This window comes from Gastrolobium bilobum, unplaced genomic scaffold, assembly GCF_033153095.1.
Source record: "Gastrolobium bilobum isolate Gb01-03AN ecotype WA unplaced genomic scaffold, APGP_CSIRO_Gbil_v1 utg3732, whole genome shotgun sequence".
Classification (NCBI taxonomy): Eukaryota; Viridiplantae; Streptophyta; class Magnoliopsida; order Fabales; family Fabaceae; genus Gastrolobium; species Gastrolobium bilobum.
Window position 1 is genome coordinate 60,843 of NW_026900078.1, and position 6,658 is coordinate 67,500.

The window sequence follows — 6,658 nt, forward strand, 5'->3', positions numbered from 1 at the left end:
TTGTAGCCTCGTGGAATATAAGAGGTTTTAACATGCCTCTTAAGCACCAAGGGGTGCAGCATTTTTTGCACAAAAGAAATGTGGATGTTCTGGCCATACTGGAAACCAAGCTCACTGCTAACTTGGTAGACAGCATTATGAACCGAAAGTTTGGGAGCTGGAAATGTATACATAACCTGGCTTCTCATGGTGCAGGCAGGATTGTAATAGTGTGGAGACCTCAAAAAGTGGAATTGACTGTACTACAAAGCAATGCTCAGATTATTCACTGTAATTTGCTCGATAAGAATTCTGGGAAGAATGTTTTTATGTCTTTTGTATATGGTCTTCACTCAATTACAGCAAGGAGAGCTTTGTGGCTAAACTTGCAGAGCATAGGTGCAAATCTGAACTCCCCTTGGCTAGTACTTGGTGATTTTAACAGCATCCTGTGTGCTGATGACAAGATCAATGGAACTGCAGTATCAGCTTATGAAACCCGTGACTTTCTTGATTGTTGTCTTGAGACAGGTTTGTCAAACCTCAATAGCCATGGTTCATACTTTTCTTGGACAAATGGCAGGGTTTGGAGCAAGCTTGATCGGGTGCTATGCAACAGTTTTTGGTCAATTGATTATCCTAGATCTTCCTATGAAGTTCCTGGTTTTGAAACTATCTCAGATCACTCTCCAATTATTGTGTCTACGGATTCACACTTGGTGAGAGGCAACGTGTCATTCAAATTCCATAACTCAGTTTCTGGTTTACCTGAGTTCCTGCCTACTGTAGCTGAAGGCTGGTTACTGCAAGTATCAGGCAATAAGATGTACATTGTGTGCAAGAAATTAAAGGGGCTTAAGACTCCTCTCAAACAGCTCTACATCAACAACTTCAGCAAGATTTCGTATAGAATTGAAAAGGCAGAATCTGAATATAACAAGGTTATCACTTCTCTTCAATCCAATCCTAAGGAGCTGCATTGCTTGGTTTAGCTGATAGGACTAGGCAGGATATTATTAATCTTCGCAAAGCTGAGGTTAGCCACATTTCTCAGATGTTGAAGAGCAAATTCCTCATTGATGCTGACAAGTGCTCGAAGTTTTTTCATAGCTACATCAATAGCATAAGGCACCACAAGTTTATAGCTGCCATTCATTCAGCCGAAGGTGAATCCCTAACATCCCAGAATGCTATTGCAAATGCTTTTGTTAGCCACTTCACAGATTTGTTAGGGACTGTGAAACAAGTTGATTCTGCCTCTAGTAGTATTGCTAGAAATGGCCCCAAGGTGCCTCATCATTTTTTCGATAAGATGCTGGGCCCCATCTCAAAAGAGGAAGTTTGGAAAATTGTGGCTGATTTTGATGATAACAAATCTCTTGGCCCGGATGGATTTAATGCAAAATTTTTCAAGGCATCTTGGGATATATTGGGAGATGACATTTTTGCTGCTGTCTTGGAGTTCTTTGAATCGGGTAAGCTGTTAAAGCAAGTTAATCATGTTATAATAGCTCTGATTCCGAAATATGCCAATGCATCTATGGTCAACCACTTCAGACCCATATCTTGCTGCAATGTTCTTTACAAGATCATTTCGAAAATCCTGGCTAACCGAATGGGTCCTGTTCTGGAAAATATTATTGGTCCATTCCAATCTGCCTTTGTGAAAAATAGAAGCATGAATGACAACATTTTCCTTGTCCAAGAGCTCATAAGGAAATATGCTAGGAAGAGGGTGTCTCCTAGATGTTTACTAAAAATTGATTTGCATAAAGCATATGACTCCATCTCTTGGGATTTTCTGAAGTGCATGATGCTGGAGCTTGGCTTCCCTTTGAGGTTTATTGGTTGGATTATGGAGTGTGTATCTTCTACCTCCTTTAGCATCACAGTAAATGGCAGCATCCATGGGTTGTTTAAAGGAAAAAGGGGGTTGAGGCAAGGAGACCCTTTGTCTCCATATCTCTTTGTACTTTGTTTAGAATATCTATCTAGGGACTTGTCTTCCTTGGGTTTGAACTCTGATTTCAATTTTCACCCAGCTTGTAATGCCTTGAAGATCTCTCACCTTGCTTATGCAGATGATATTATTCTTCTTTCAAGAGGTGATATCCACTCGGTCACTACCATATTTTCCAAGCTTCAACACTTTTGTAATATGTCAGGATTACTTATTAGCAATGAGAAATCAGCTTGCTACTCGGCTGGGATTCAGCAGCCTGATTTGGATTTGATACTTAATCTGACTGGCTTCCCTCTAGGCTCGTTTCCCTTTAGATTCTTGGGAGTTCCTTTGTTAGCATCAAGATTGAACATCTGTCACTATGATCCCCTCATTGTCCAGATCACAGCTTTAATTCAAGAATGGAATAGGAAGTCTTTGTCATACGCCGGCAGATTGGAGCTTGTAAGAGCTGTAATTCAAGGCATTGCAAATTTCTGGCTTGGTATCTTCCCCCTCCCCATTTTTGTCTTACAAAGGATTAATGCCTCATGTAGAAATTTTTTGTGGGGCAAGGCTGAGGAAGGTAAAAAGAAGCCACTTGTGGCTTGGTCCACCGTCTGCACACCCAAGGAGGAAGGTGGTCTGGGACTATTCTGTCTTAAAACATGGAATAATGCTCTTATGGCTAGAACCTTATGGGACTTCCACACTAAAAAGGATTCTCTTTGGGTGAAATGGATCAATCACTATTACTGAAAATCTGAGCATCTGGGAGTGCAGCGCCTCTCCATCACATTCGGTTTTTATGAAGAGGATCATCCTCATTCGAGATTTCATTGCAAAAAAGGAAAACAGTCATTTTAATGCTGTAGAAGTGATGCAGTCCTGGGTAGTGGGCAGCAAACTCAGCGCTAGTAGAGCCTATGAGTATATGAGGCATCCGAATTTAATGGTTCCTTGGAGGAAAGTCGTTTGGAATGCAGCTATCCCCCCAAAGATGAGCTTTATCTTTTGGTTGGCGGTCAATAATAAATTACTCACTCTTGACAAGGCTCCTTTTTTGAACAAAGGGCAAACGTGCTTCATTTGCAAATCTAATTTGGAGACAAATGCACATTTATTTTTCTCTTGCCCTCTTGTGTTACAGGTTTGGTCAGCAATTAGAGATTGGAGTCTCTTCCCAAGGAGAAATATCTCAATGCATGGACACAATCAGCAAGCTCATTCACCACAGAGGCGTCTCGGGTGTGAAAGGCAAACAAAGATGCTTGGCTTTGGCAACTACTGTATATTGCATTTGGCTTAGTAGAAATAGTGCAATTTTTTATCATGGGTCCTTTATTGTAAAAGATGTAATTGATAAGATTCAGTTTCTTGTATATAGGCACTCGCATCTTACCCATTTGTATTAGGCATATGTTCTTAGTGGTCTAGCTTTTTCTAGCTTTTGCACTAGGATCATTTGTTGTTGTTAGCCTCATTTTTTTGAATTGCGGGGTATGCCCCAGCTATATTGTATCACTTTGATTCACTTTGGGTTTAATATATATTTACATTTTTCCCAAAAAAAAGAAAGAGCTCTCAGTCAGCTCTCAGTCTTCTCTCTCCTAGGGCGTTTTCTCTGTTCTCTCTCCTTCGGATTGCATCTCTTTCAGCCGCCAAGGGAGCTTCCCTGTGGCTTGGCCATTGTGGGTGAAAGGGGATCAACCATAGTGGGAGGCTTTTCTGATTTAGTTTGGTTTGTTTCTTGGGGATTGTGATATTCATATCATCTCGTGGCTGTGAGTTTCAAGCGGTGGAGGTTTGGTCCTATTGTTCCAATCTGATTTGGAGTTAATAGCGCTAGTACAGCAAGCCACGCGTCTAGCTTTCCAAGCGGTGAGATTTGTTTGTCTCTCACTTCTGGGTCCGCGTGGAAGGTGCCATATAAAAGAAGTGGTTTCTTCATCTAATGAACCATTTCTTATATATTGGTCCTTGTCTATTTCGTTAACCTCCATCCCTGGAGTCCTCGGTTGTGACCCAGCCTTGTACTTTGGGATCTGATGAATAAAGTTAAAGAAAAGAGACGTAGCAATGCAAAAAAGAAACAAGCTTCCAAGAACCGGGCCATCGATGGAACAGTTTCTAAATGCAAAGGCAGTGTAAGTACTGATGTGTTAGAGGATGTTGGATCCTTCCATATTGCTTTAGTCGATGTGGGAACTATGCCTGTTGATGTTGGTGAATCGGCTGAACCAGCATCTCCCACAGCTTCTAAGTCAGAAGATGCACTCCAAGTGTTTGATACTTATCCTGAGCCAACTGAGGCAGAATCGTGCACTCTTGGGGATGACGATTCTGTTACAGAGGACATCCCAGAGATTGGAAATGCTGGTGCAACTCCCAATCACACTATTGATCCTTCCAAACCTTGGGCTAATTTGTTCAAGGATAATAGAGTGCCTTCGAATGGGTACAGCTTGAAGTTCACAGCCCCCAGTGATGAACAAGATGTTCTGTTTGACGAGAATGATATTCAGCCACTTACAGGAAGTTGGGAACACAACCTAATTGGTTATGTGGCAGGGAGGTTCCCAGGGAAAAAAGCTCTGTTGGAAACGTGCAAGAAATGGGGTGTTAAATCATCCCTCATAACACATGTAAGTGGTTGGCTTATCTTCAAGTTTGACAATGAAGTCGATATGATCAAGGTTCTTTCTTCTGGGCCTTATTTCATTTTCCAAAGACCTTTGTTGTTGAAAGTGATGCCACCTCTCTTCATGTTCGGTTCCAAGGAATTAAGCAAAATTCCTGTTTGGGTTCAACTCAAGAATCTGCCATTGGAGCTTTGGAATCCGTCGGCTTTGGGGAAGATCCTATCTAAAATTGGGATTCCCATTAGAACGGACCAGCTCACTGCTACAAGGCAATCCATCTCTTTTGCTAGAGCTCTTGTGGAGGTGGATGTTGCTTTGGATTTGGTGGATGAGGTGAAATGTAAGCTCCCAGATGGCACTACCTTCTTTCAAAACATTGTTTATGAAAGCTTGCCTTCCTATTGCAGCCATTGCAAAATGATAGGACATGATTTAGCAAGGTGTAAAGTGGCCCCTAAAAAGGACATGCAACAGCCTGAGATTGAAGTCCAAGTGGCCCAGCCAATTCACAATGAAGATACTGTTCCAGAATCTCCTCTTTCTATGCCTATCCCCCTTGTGCAGGAAGTGGTTCCCATTTCGCAGGATCAATTGGGTATCCCAATTGATAAAACAGTCAAGGCTTCCAAGGCAGGGGTTTCTATGCCTGATGAGCATGATGACCCGCAGCGGCCAATTGATGTGGGCAATCCAACTCCTGCGTCTTGTTCGGATCCAATCTCCCAACCTGACCCCCCAATGAAGGATTCACACAAGCTATCTCTAGAATCCGTAAGAAGAAACAGAGAGTCAGTAAGACCCTCCCAAGGCAAATGTTAAAGAATCTGCTGATTAAAGCAATTAAGAAGAGTCACACTCATCCAACTCATTCTGTTGGGGATTCATCTCCCCATACAGCCCGATGATTGTAACATCATGGAATATAAGAGGCTTTAATATGCCTCTAAAGCACCAAGGGGTGCAACACTTCCTCCGCAAAAGGGGAGTTGATGTTTTGGCTATTCTCGAGTCCAAGTTATCTTCTCACTTGGTTGATCAAATCGTAAAAAGAAAATTTGGGGGTTGGAAGTATTATCACAATTTCTCTTCTCATTTTGCTGGTCGAATTGTTATTCTATGGAAGCCACAAAGTGTGACCGTTTCTGTCTTGCAAAGTACAGCCCAACTAATACATTGCAAGCTCTTGGATAACAATTCTGGGAAAGAGGTGGAGCTCTCATTTGTTTATGGAATGCATTCCATTATGGCCAGGAGAGCATTATGGAGCAACCTTCAGATTATTGGGACAACTATGAATTCTCCATGGCTCATCCTAGGGGATTTCAACAGCATTCTTTGTCCCTCGGATAAGCACAATGGAAGTGCAGTTACAGCCTATGAAACTGCTGATTTTCAGGACTGCTGCAATGAGCTTGGGGTCACTAATCTCAACAACCATGGTTCTCATTTCACTTGGACCAATGGCAGAGTTTGGAGTAAGCTAGACAGAGTTCTTTGCAATCAGCTTTGGTCTAATGAATTTCAGTATTCTAGCTACCACACCCCAGGATTTGAATCTATTTCTGACCACTCTCCCATCATTGTATCTTCGGGTTCTGCTTTGGGAAGAGGCAATGTTTCTTTTAAGTTCCATAATTCTGTAACTAGCTTCCTTGTTTCTTGCCAACAGTAAGTGATGGCTGGAAGCACCAGGCTGCGGGTAACAGTATGTTTGTAGTTTGCAAGAAGTTGAAGCATCTTAAGGGTCCATTAAAACGGCTGTACACTCAGAACTTCAGCAAGATTTCTGGCAGAATAGAGGAGGCTGAAACCGAATACAACATTGTCCTAGGGTCCCTCCAATTGCATCCGAATGAGCCAGCTTTACTTGGTTTAGCTGATAGAAGTAGAAGGGATATTATAAAGTTGAGAAAGGCTGAGGCCAGCCACTTTGCGCAGATTTTGAAGAATAAATTCCTCTTGCAAGCTGATAAATGTACAAAGTATTTCCATGATTTTATTAGCAGCAAGAGGCACCAAAGATGCATTTCTGCTATTCACACAATTGATGGTAATGTTCTCATCGCACAGTGAGATATTGCTCAAGCTTTTGTGA